Source organism: Schistocerca americana, chromosome 1, assembly GCF_021461395.2.
Source record: "Schistocerca americana isolate TAMUIC-IGC-003095 chromosome 1, iqSchAmer2.1, whole genome shotgun sequence".
Lineage (NCBI taxonomy): Eukaryota > Metazoa > Arthropoda > Insecta > Orthoptera > Acrididae > Schistocerca > Schistocerca americana.
In genome coordinates this window covers 1,040,521,006-1,040,533,880 of record NC_060119.1, presented here as the reverse complement: position 1 = coordinate 1,040,533,880, position 12,875 = coordinate 1,040,521,006, and the positions used below count along the sequence as shown (strand labels likewise).

Sequence of the window (12,875 nt, the reverse complement as noted above, 5' to 3'; positions counted from 1 at the left end):
AACTGACGGAAAAGAAAAGAAAATGAAAACGTACATTTTTATCATACGGTAAACATATTCGCGAACAGAGCTCTTGTTGTCCATGCATTAAGAGACTAGTGATGACAGCAGAGTTTGCTTTCGAAATATAACTAAATGCTAAAGGACAGTTTCTGCATATCCAGCAAGACACCAACAACTATATCGCACGTCCAGATGGCTTTTTCACAGCACGAGAAAAATGCAAACATAGATTATTTCAACAGTCTTTCTTGTCGATCTTCTTTCAGGTTAGTTCTCCAGACTGCGAAATTTTGACGATGTTCGCGTCTCTAATCTCTACAAGTTCATTTCGTGAGACTATATGCTCAGTGAAAGTAGCAACAACTCAGTTGTTCCTTTGGCGAACCTTGGAGCAATATAACCAGTATGGCAGAAGCAAGGAAGAGTAGAAAAAAGCACTGATAGCGCTTCCTGAAGGGTTTCAAAGTGAGGTAAAGGTAAAGCGAGGTTTTACCAGACAGGATATTCGAGTAAAATCGTCAGTTAATCATCATCACAAGAAACACGATCCACTGATTTGTTTTGGGGGTGCAAAAGGTTATTTAATTTGTTAATAGGGGGTGCAGTAAGGGGGAGAAATTCTGGGCCCGATAAATTTTGGATTCAAAATTGATAACTCTGGTTGTTAACTGTTCAGATACGAGGAGGTAAGGAGACAGATACTCCGTAGAGGGAAGTTCAGCAAAACTAAAATGAATCGAGTGATACGTGACTAGAAGCAACGGAGAACGCATACGCTCCATAAATTTATGTCTAAGTTGTTAGACAACAAAAAACCGAATTTAATGAAATCAGAAGCTTTCCCGTATTAACATTAGTAAACAGTTCTTGTCCGTTGTGGATGCATTAGAACTCCGCAACTGTCGAAAATGTAGGTAATTTATAATGAGCTAGCTGAGTACCCGGTGTTGATGGGTATGTATTTTTTCCAATCTTCTATTCGTCAAACTCCTTCCTTCTCTTCTCCAACCCACCCCCCCCCCCCACCCCCCCATTGTCTGTACACCTTGCTCTCTCTCCTCTCTGTCTATTTACTAGCCCTCTTCCCGCTCACCTTCTACTCCCCCTCTCGGTGCCTCCTCTTCCTCCCCCCTCTCGCTATTCATCTCATCCTCTCCCCTCTCTCACAGTCCCCTCCTCTTTCCTTTCTCTGTCCACCTCCTCGTTCCCCCTCTCTGTCCATTTAATCATCGCCCTCTCTCTGCTTATTTCCTCGTCCCACTCTCGGTGCCATCTCTTCCACCCCCTGCCTCTGTCCAACTCTTTCATTTCTCTGTCCATCTACTGCTTTCCCCTGTCCATTTCTCTCTCCCCTCGTTCCGTTTATCTCATTCTCCCCCCACCCCTCGCCGATATCCGTTTCCATTTCCTCCATCCCCCTCTTTGTGTGTCCATCTCCTCCTCGTCTCTACTATCACCACGTTATCACTCTTCACCCCACTAGGACACTTGTTGTTCTCACCGCCAAAGTATTTCTTTCATGATCGTAACTAATACGTATACCAAATTTGGTTGAAATCTTTCCAAGGGGTTTAGGATGAGCTTGCTACCCGTGGCTTTGCTCGCTCACACAAATGTCAAATACAACTCACATATATGAAACTTATTTCACAATACCTGTATCACTATTGAATTTCCCCCTGCAGTTTCATTTTCACACATAACGTCGTACTTCCTGACCTATGTGTCATATGATGTTATATCTTTGATGTACATTCAGGATCATATGTGGATACAGTCTGCGGAATGTATTGAGTATAGGTCGTGCATGATGCGGCAGTTTTTCAGGCATCTCATTGTTTACGGCATCATACCTTCTCAACTATGTTTCCTATACTGATATAATTTTGCTGTTACATTCAGTGGTATATTTGCATACCGTATGCAAAATGTAACGCGAATAAAGTTAGTAGTAAAGAAGTAATAAATTAAAACTTCATGCTTCATGAGGCAGCTTTACTCTGTCAACAGGCGAAAATTAGTAAACGATGAACTTTTTTCTTTTCATCACTTTGTGAGAGTTGTCAACGAGAAGAAGTTTCGCAAGGGCTTGAAATTGTAAGTAAAGTTTGTTACAAGTCACTAAGTGCTCTCATTCTCAGATACCGTATGAATAAAATGTAGATATTCCTGCATCTTGGGCTGCAGTGCTTTCTCACTCCAACCTCCACCCCTCTGATAGGTAGGTGGTTCTTACTCTTACAAAGATTCTCTCCAAGTGATATGTGTACCAAATTTGGTAGAAATCGGTCCAGTGGTATGGGAGGAGATGTGGAAAACACATACATACGCGTTTCCTTTAGCTGCATCAGTTGCTTTTACAAGCATTTATTTTTCCATTGCGCATTTCAAGATACCCGGCAAGCCAGCTTCAGATGATGACATTTATTTATGAGTCGTGAGCACTGCAGAGCTTTGCAACGAAAGTCTTAAGAGACAGCTTTTGTAAAATGTCGTAAGTAAAGGTACAATGTTCACGACTCGTAAGTAAATGTAAACATCTGAAGATGGGGTGCTCACAAAATGAATATACTCCCAAAACCGTGTGTTTTGAGGCATAATCTGTTGGCGTGACGTGTCAGTAAAGGGGTGCCATTCATAGAGATGCGTTACCCCATCAACATTAACGTCACGAACACTACAGTTGTGACTTTTTGTGCTAGAAGCGCTGCTGCCACATCATGTGAGGAGGCAGCACGCGAGTTTAAGTAAGTCTATGAATCAGGCCCACGGGTCAGCAAAGCTTGCCCATGCCTGTTAATTCACCATCATTTAAGGGAACAGCTGCTCAGAACTCAGTCCTACCCAAAATTCATCACCGAATGCCACAGAGGTCGGACACAAAGAATTATCCAACATAGATACATTGTGTTTAGCTCATAATCTAGTACATGCCTCTCTCTCTCTTTTTTTTTTTTTTTTTTGTCTCACCTCCCACCCACATCTGTGTGTACTCTCAGTGGCTATGACAGATCAGATACAGTTGTATAGTTGTACAGTTTTACAGTACTTAATAAATACTAGAAATTGTGGTAGATCTTTGCAAGAACTTTCTAATCTATGTTATGATATTTGATTAATTCGTGTACACTGCCAGCCGCTGTTTCGTTGTTGTTGATTGAGTTAGGTTGTTGGGAAATAACCTTCAGAACTCCAAAACCAACTACATGTCTTAAAACGGCAGAACATCACCATTAAAGACGCTTGCACTGTCACGCAATATGATGCTGTGGACAGATGTTGAATTTATCTCGACGCCTGGTAACCAGGAAACTGTCAAACTGGCGTAGCACCTACGGTATCCCACCGTTATGAGTGTATTGGTGGGCTCGTTTCCGCAAACACATCCTAGCCTGGCTTCCATACTCTCAACATCTGAGTAAGAAATTCTATGTACCAAACTTTTACTCTCGACAACAGCGTTCTCTCTCTATCTCTCTCTCTGTCTCTGTCTCCGTACGAGCATGCCTCGAAAGACCCTAATGGTACTGTCCGACCGCCATGTCATCCTGAGCCTATAGTCGTCACTAGATGCGGATATGGTGGGGCATGTGGTCAGTACACCGCTCTCCCGACCATTGTCAGTTTTCGTGACTGGAGCCGCTACTTCTCAATCAAGTCGCTTCTCAATTTGCCTCACAAGGGTTGAGTGCACCCCGCTTACCAACTGCTCTCGGTAGACCGAACGGTTACCCATCCAAGTGCTAGCCAGCACCGATAGCTCTTAACTTCGGTGATCTCACGGGAACCGGTGTTACCACTGCGGCAAGCATTCTGCTAGCAGTAATATCACGAAATCTGAGCTACAAATGACAGAAAAAATATAATGAGACGTCTTATTATCAGAGAATCCCACGTCTTGAACTTTGTGATGAAAGTAGTGTGCTGTTCTGCTGGCCGTATTGATAATTTTCAGGAAATAAATTTAAAACCTAAGGAGTCAGCTACAAATTATGGCACACACATAATAACCTGTCAAGAAAATTTTGTTTTAACGGATCAATGAATGTATAGAGAAAACTCCGGGCGTTGGATTAGCCGTGTCTGCACGACTGCTCATGCTTGAATAAGTTGATTAGGTAATGTCGTTGAACCTGAATTGAGATCTGATCTCCCAGTTTCTATAACTATTTGAAATCATGCCATGCTCGAACTCCAAGTCAAATATTCACAGGCGGAGATTCTCTAGAAAGACACATCAAAGAACCAGGAGAGAACAGGAAGCGCCTCCTATGATAACTATGTGCAAGTAGGATTTAGGCACAAGCTGCCAAAGTAAATTACAGTAATGAAGGCAAACCTTACGGTCATCTTGGAAGCCCATAAGTACTGCTGTACGGAACCGGAGGAAAATATTATCATCTTCTAGGACTCTAAATCTGCGCTCGCTCTGGCTGGCCGGAGTGGCCGAGCGGTTCTAGGCGCTAAAGTCTGGAACCGCGCGACCGCTACGCTCGCAGGTTCGAATCCTGCCTCGGGCATGGATGTGTGTGATGTCCTTAGGTTAGTTAGATTTAAGTAGCTCTAAGTTCTAGGGGACTGATGACGTCAGACGTTAAGTCCGATAGTGCTCAGAGCCATTTTTTGCGCTCGCTCTCTTTAAATACCTCCGTCGATGGCATACAAAGCACCCGGTAGCCCACAAGATAATACAAACGAAAACTAACAGGAAAGGTAAGAACGCAGTGTGTCCATGTACTGTATTAAATCTCACAACAGTGTCCTGAGCAACGAGATGGCTGTCACTCTTGCTAAGGTAGTGATGCTTTCAGATACAGAAGACTATACACAGGTTCCAGCGGATGATCCATTATAGATCTGCAGGATTGAGTGAGGCAAAGAATGGCACTCTACCCAGACAACTGAAGGAAAATACTACACACAAATAACACCAGTGCCACCAACTAGACCTTCACAGAAATCTGCAGTTACCATAGAACGGTTGAAGTTCAAAACCGTCAATTTGCGCAGCACCTACACCGCATCCACTTCGTAACTGTGGCGAAGTGGATGCGTCAGCCGTTGGAATCTTACGTCAGTGTTGCTAAAGAATGCTGTGAATAAGAAATACAGTTACCAGCGTCTATGCCAACGTTATTGGCAACCACAGTCTTGACGTATAAGAAAATTTTACTGCTTTCTAATGGAAGTGAAAAGAGAGATAGAAATCAATTCACGCAATCAAAAAACTTTGTGTAATCTCATTATGTGATTTGCTTTTGTCTTTGTTTTATGTCATCATCTTTAGACTTTCTTTTTATCAGTTTGCCTATGTATCCATTCCAGTTTTATATCTCGCTGCAGTGCACGTTATGCTCGTTCGGTAACTGTGTTCAACGAGGTATGTCAAACTACCATTTTTATCTGCTCTTGGGGAGACTTGTTTACATGTCATGCAGAAGCCAACCGTAATGTTTACCAACTCTCGGTAATGCAAATGGTTCAAATGGCTCTGAGCACTATGGGACTTAACATCTGAGGTCATCAGTCCCCTAGACTTAGAACTACTTAAACCTAACTAACCTAAGGACATCACACAAATCCATGACCGAGGCAGAATTCGACCTGCGACTGTAGACGTTGCGCGGTTCCAGACTGAAGCGGCTAGAACCGCTCGGCCACACCGGCCGGCTCTCGGTAATGCCTTGAAGATGAAGGACACTGGGGGATTGGGTTCAAAGTCTTAGAATGTCTAATCTGCCTTCTTTTAGTGACCTTGATTCAAGAGGGCGTATTATATCTTGGGAGAAAATCATGTTTGTTATCATTGCATTATGTTATTATGTAACATTTCTGTTATGACGTAATTATTGTCTCTAGTGGTAGATCTAAAATATATTCCACGACTATGTTAAAAATCTCTGTTTTTGCTCTAGGAAACTAAGATTCAGGTCGTGTCAGAAGAAATGAATAACAGCGTGGACTTTGTCCTCACTCTACCGTTGTTAATAGATTGGATCGACAAACTTAGAAATAATAAACCTTCAGGCTGATTCTTTCCTCTGCAGAAAACTGTAAGCTCCGATGAAGCTTTCTTACAGTTTAAAACAGTGTGCTAGACTACAGCTTGATGTAGTATACTTGTCTTTCGCAGTCAATACACATACCAATGGAGGAGTAATGGCAGCTAGGAGCTTTTGGGCAGGCTCCAGCACTTCCACTATTAGCAAGGATATGTGTTGGAATCTCAATCTGACAATCAGTCTTTATCTGTAATGAAGTTTCAGATATTACCTGAACTCTAGCCGAAATAGTTCGTTGATTCATCGCTGAGTACCGACGAGCTCACTTTCACCATCTCCGAGAGAACATTTTCATAATGTATCGATATTCACAAACGTCAAAAGAAAACGATATGTCGCTAACCGAACCTAGAATACCATATTTTTCCATATGAGGAAACCTAAGCCTAAAGTAACGGTGATGAAGTGCAGAGAAGCTGTCAAAAAGAAACGCAGAAACTTCATTACCATACGAATGAAAAGATGCTTCACAGAGAAACAAAATGTTACTGTTTATTCCTGTGAAAGTGGATTGAGGGAAACCACACCAGTGGTAAAAGCATCATACGACATTTCCGTCTACACAGTTAATCTGAAAACCAGAGTATTGTGCCGGCCGCGGTGGCCTTGCGGTTCTAGGCGCTCCAGTCCGGAGCCGCGCTGCTGCTACGGTCGCAGGTTCGAATCCTGCCTCGGGAATGGGTGTGTGTGATGTCCTTAGGTTGGTTAGGTTTACGTAGTTCTAAGTTCTAGGGGACTAATGACCACAGCAGTTGAGTCCCATAGTGCTCAGAGCCATTTGAACCATTTGAACCAGAGTATTGTGTATTATCACACTAACATCATGCCGGCGCCTTTCTCTTCCGTTCACACATTTTACGTGCACAAATTGATTACCTGTGCTATTTGAATGCACCTTAATTTCTCCTATTTCATCATTAAGGTTTTTGGTACTCCTGTGACACGCGTGTGGCCTGGTAAATTGTGCGAGGTTCTTTGGAGTTCATGTCAGACAAAAAAATGTTTGTCGGACCGATTCACAGACATGACCTCTCCAGCTGAGTCGCACATGGTCTTAATAACTGAATATGCAAGTGAGTCTCACTTTGAAACTTCAATCAGGCACTACTTTTCTCTTACCTCCGAAACTGATCGGACCTTGCTAGCTCTTCTGTGAGGAAGTATTTGATGAAAATGGTCTGCCACAGCCAGTTAGCTATTTCTAGAACGTGTCTTTCACTCTGCACTAAAATTTACACTGCATATATATTCCCATGCAATCTGCATGAATCATAACACGAACTCCGAGCATTTTCTTTCTTGAGCGATGCTCCCACAAAGAGAGAGATACTGATTTATAAACACTTTGCCTGTTGATAAACGTTTGTTTCGTGATTTTAAGAGTCTGGATTCGAGTACTTGGTCCGGTGCATAGTTTTAACGTTCGGAACTTTCGGATCATCAATGACGGAGCTACTTCGTTGATACATTGCTAAATCAAGACGAGTCTGTACAAACCGTCTACAGATGGAGATCGTCTACCGATGGAGATCGCAAGAAGATAAGTCCGGTATTCATCAATATATTGTGATGGAAAACCAAGAAACCTGCGTCCTCTAGACACCGGAAAAATTTGCATTCGCTTTTTAAATCTGAAATACTGCTATGAAAGAGGGAACATCAAGGTTCCATTCTAATGAAGAACTTAAGAGACAAAAACTGTCTCTGTTTATCGAGAACTTAAGAGACAAAAACTGTTTCTGTTTATCGTATCAGATAAAACTATATAATTCAAAGTGCGTCAAGATATTTCAGATCAACGTGTTTATTGATATTTCTCGATTTTGCGCCGTTTATGATGAGAGATAACTTGTTCCGTGTTATCTTTTACTAATCCGTTCACGCGAGGTCCGTTGATGAAATGAATATCTGTGCTTTACTGTACGTAATCTTCCTCTGAATTTCATCACACTGGCCACTGTGTTATGTGTATGTGCAATTGTAGATAAGATACTGTCATGTTCTTTTACTCCTCTCTAAGGATGCTATTCTAACAGAAAGCATTATAAATTCATTCCTCTCCGTCTTTCTGTTTTCTGTAATGCTCTTGAACAGATATGACAAACCTGACACGAATCGGATGCCTCTTCATCACAATGTCATTATCTCTGTACTTATTTGGCGTTATTTAATTGAACCATATTACAGCTGTATTCAAGCGTACATTTTGAAGCAGTCGCTCTCAGTTTCTTTTGTGACACAATGAAAGCGCGTACCGGGACTCGAAGTGACGTACCTGCAGTGCCCGGGACGCGCTCTGCCAGTTGCGCTACGTGGGCAGCCCGATGGACTACCTCATAATTTCAAAATGTCACTGACCGATCTCCATAAACTTCGAGTCTGAAGAAACTTTGAAACTAGCAAGTCCGTAAGAATGGCTATGACACTACTTATGGCTTCTTCCGGATCTCCAATAAGTATTTTTAACTTTTCTGAGGCAATCAGTACGAAATACCACAAAAGTTCCGTCTCATCGATTGAAGGGCTTAGTGAAATAATGAGGTATCCATCCGTTTGTTGAACATTGAACTAGGTGCGTATTATTTCAGCTGGGTCCATCTGGCGTCAGTTTATTGGATTACCAGAATGTGGAATAGCTTCACTTACATATTAAAAAGGAGAAGACAACAGGCCTCACAAAATAGTCTCAAGCTTCCGAATGGAAGAAGAGGTTGTTCCATGTCTCTCTGATCCCTGGATTCCGACAGGCTAATTGACCAACATGGCTAATCGACCAACATGGCTAACACAGAAAGTGATAATTCCGGTATAATGAAGAATACACATACAATACCTGATTGCCTTGTGATTCAGATTTTGGCGTAATTGAAAAATAAGTGACGTACGAAATACGTTTACAGCCCTCAAGAATGGGCAAACCTAATCCGAAGTGCAAAGGAAAACAGTCCGTTCGCTACATTTTTGGAAAAGCAGAAAGAGGATTTTGTTAGTTTACCTCCATAACTCCATTAACAAGAAAGCTAGCAAAAGAAACAAAAATCTTTGTGGCATAAGCGTGGACTTCCGAAAGGATCTCTTCTAATTTTGCAGGGAGGGCATATAGTCCATGTACGGTTCACATACAACAGTAAGTCTGAAGAAGGGCAAACATAAGGCACAGAAAATGAATGGCACTGATCTTAAACCAAAGTATTTCAAAGTATCCCATCGGAGCTGCTAAACTCTGTGATACAATGTCGATGTTGTAGTTGGTATCTTCCCTTCACCATCGCTTTTATCAAAATTTTAAATCAGACAACGGAAATGAAACAGAAGAAAATAATGAGCAACAGGTTATTTCAAGTACCGACAACTATATCATTTAGATATTTTTTTCTGTTGTATTTGAAAATGGGCGTTGTGCCTGCAATATTTCCTGCATCTCATTCCTCAAGTAAAAGTTTTTACAATAGTAATCAAGGTGTCCTGCCCCACATTTCCAGGAAGTTAATACAGATCTACCATAACCTAATCCATAAAATATATTCTGATAATAACTATTTTGGTAAAGCTTTAGGCAATCTAATAAAACGTTTTTTTTTTTTTTTTTTTTGCAGACGTTCCCCTCTAACTGAGCCACCTTCACTAAAACACAGTCCTTACAATAAACGCTGCAGGTGCCCATCCGAAACAGACTGACGTGACTCCTATGTTAATTTCTCATTAACATTATAGTTGGATGGCATTTGACCTTCCCGACTTTTTTACGCTCGATCCTTCGGATGTATTGAGCTTAAAAGCTCAGAACCAACTAGTGTGTCGTACCTAAACGGTACAATTATACGTTCGAAAGCTGGTAACCACTTCTATGATTAGCAAAGTCAGTTTGGTGAGACTGAATAAGCAAGCGTTTGAATAAATAAGCAGCGGCAGTGACTTAGGATCAGCACTCCGCTAGCCACTTTGTAGCGTGTGGCGAAAAGGATCTTGTTGTCGACAAGAATTTCAGCCGTAATCTTCCTTTTCTAATGGTATCAATGAACTTATACAGCTCTATTACCCGCGGAACAACCGAAGATAACTGTAGATTGTTCATTGGTTTATTTTCTCAATTGATGTGCGGTTTTCACACAATGGATTGGTAGTGTGGCGTTAATATTGTTAGCCAATCAATAGTTTATAATAATACCTAGAAAGTTTATTTTTTGTGCAAACATACACTTTTTTAAATGGAACAATTTCTATTGTCGTTAACAGACTAAAAGCAGGGCAAATTAGAATGTCAGTGGTGTTTGTTATAGGATTCTAAAGCTAATCGTTTAAGAGATATTATTTTGAAAAATTTCCACGCCTACACTTGGCTGTGATAGTACACATAAAGAACAAGAGCATACACTAGTTATGTGGATTCTGCCAGCCGGTGTGGCCGTGCGGTTCTAAGCGCTTCAGTTTGGAACCGCGTGGCCGCTACGGTCGCAGGTTCGAATCCTGCCTCGGGCATGGATGTGTGTGATGTCCTTAGGTTAGTTAGGTTTAAGTAGTTCTAAGTTCTAGGCAACTGATGACCTCAGAAGTTAAGTCCCATAGTGCTCAGAACCATTTGAACCATTTTATGTGAACTCTGATCAGTAACGACAGTACTGATCACCACAAGTTTTGTACAAAATGACCATCGGCAGGGGCAGTACATGTTTCCTAGTCTGGTTTAGCGGAAATGTCCGAGCAGACTGCAGTAATACGTCGTTGCATATTATTGGATGTTATTAGTTTGTCCTCATAGACAGCATCCTTTAGTTTTCCCTACAGAATCTACAGACTTCAAATCCGGAGAACAGGCTGGCCGAGGTACGGGTCCTCTGCCTCCGAACCAAAGATTTGAAAACGATTCGTGAAGACACGCTGTAGTGCCTGGTGCACTATGGTCCGGACAGCCATCACGTTAGTGCTACACATTCGTCCTAGTACGCAGAAGAACGTCTTCTAGCATCAGTGGAAGATGGTCTGTTCGGCGGCTGCGATACTTGTGCGCGATTAGTGCTCCTTCTATGAAAAACGGGAGAATGAGCTGATGATTCACTACCCCATGATTGGTAAATGTGGCCTCATCACTAAACAAGATACACCATGCATCTGGAGTATCTTTCCTTAATGCCCAAGTACAGAAATTAGCACGATTCTCCACTTCCATGCAGCTCGTGCTGGAGAGAAATGTGATAGAGATGGAACCTATGACAATGGAGAATGCATAGGACACTTCGAGGACTCGTGCCACTTCCTCGTACGATTGCGCGGGAGCTAACGCGCGGATCAGCTGCAACCGCAGTAGGAACATTAATTTCTTCTATCGACACTTGTTTCCTTCTATCGGGGCCGGCCTGTGTGGCCGAGCGGTTCTAGGCGCTTCAGTCTGGAACCGCGCTACCGCTACGGCCGCAGGTTCGAATCCTGCCTCGGGCGTGGATGTGTGTGATGTCCTTAGGTTAGTTAGGTTTAAGTAGTTCTAAGTTCTAGGGGACTGATGACCTCAGATGTTAAGTCCCATAGTGCTCAGAGCCATTTGAACCATTTTTTGAACCTTCTGTCGCGTCGGCTAAGTGTTGCAGCAACACTTTCACGTAACTGGTTGAAGAGGTTGATGAATAACTGCAGAGATGGTTGACGTCTGTTAGGACATCTTGCCATAAACACCGTACAAGAATGAACTGCTTTCTTCCTACACCCTCCACAGACCACTAGTATGTCGGCATTTTTATATCCCGTCATCTACTCACGACCTACGGCTCCAACTGAAACACGCAGACCAGCAAGTCGCAGTGCACACAAGAGACACACAAGCAAACATAACAATATCGTGCCAAACAACTACGCAGGTCGAATGGTACAAACTAGTGTCGACGTGGAAACTTCAAAATATTATATCTCGTAAACGACTCGCACTAGAATCCTGCAACAAACGACAATGACTTTCTAATTTACCATACTTTTTGTTTACTAGTGTCAATAGGCACTGTTCCATTTTAAAAAGTGTATTTTTGCACAAAAAATACACTTCCTACGTATTAATACAATCTGTTTATTGACTAACAATACGAGCCCATAACTACCTGTGAAAACTGCACGTAAATAGCACTTTCCATTTTCGCAATATTTGCGGTGCAAGTTTTGGTGATTAACACCGTATGATCGTATCGTTCAAGAAAATGTAATACGACAAAAACAAATCCCATAATCAAAAGTTGGGTCAAAATAAAATGGTTCAAATGGCTCTGAGCACTATGGGACTTAACATCTGAGGTCATCAGTCCCCTAGAACTTAGAACTAATTAAACCTAACTAATCTAAGGACATCACACACATCCATGCCCGAGGCAGGATTCGAGCCTGCGACCGTAGCGGTCGCGTCTAGAACCCCTCGGCCACAACGGCCGGCTGGGTCAAAATATAAGGCCTATGGCGGGACAACTGGATATAGATGACTGCAGGTGGTTGCGCCGAAAGACATTGTTGGTGAGGGCAGTGTGACGTGCGGGGTGGTCTGCCGGAGCGGCGGGGCACCAGAAGCCAGAAGCCCGGAGCAGCTTACCTCGTCGGGCGATCCGGAAGACGCCGCGTGCAGGACTGACAGTGCGACGGCGGTGGCCAGCGCGCTGGTGATTTCCATGCCAAGGCCAGGCAATGCCACGGCTCCCCGGACACAAACGCCCTGCCGGCTTCATTGTCGACCAGGTACTCCGCGGGCTCGCTAAACGAACCTGTGGAACAGGATTCCAAAAGCAAAATTTCCGCATTTCAGAAAAGCACAAAGAAGATAAGGACATTACGGTATGTTGA

General features: G+C 42.7%; 1 protein-coding gene across 1 annotated transcript in view; it reads right to left on the bottom strand.

Annotated features, from left to right (window-relative positions):
* Nucleotides 1-12,649, bottom strand: part of LOC124549402 (phospholipase B1, membrane-associated-like) — a 147,717-nt gene extending 135,068 nt beyond the window's left edge. The window contains exon 1 of the mRNA XM_047125242.1: nt 12,628-12,649. The gene's annotated coding sequence lies outside the window, so the exon portion shown is untranslated. The remainder of the gene's footprint in view (nt 1-12,627) is intronic.
* Between the last annotated feature and the right edge of the window lie 226 nt (nt 12,650-12,875).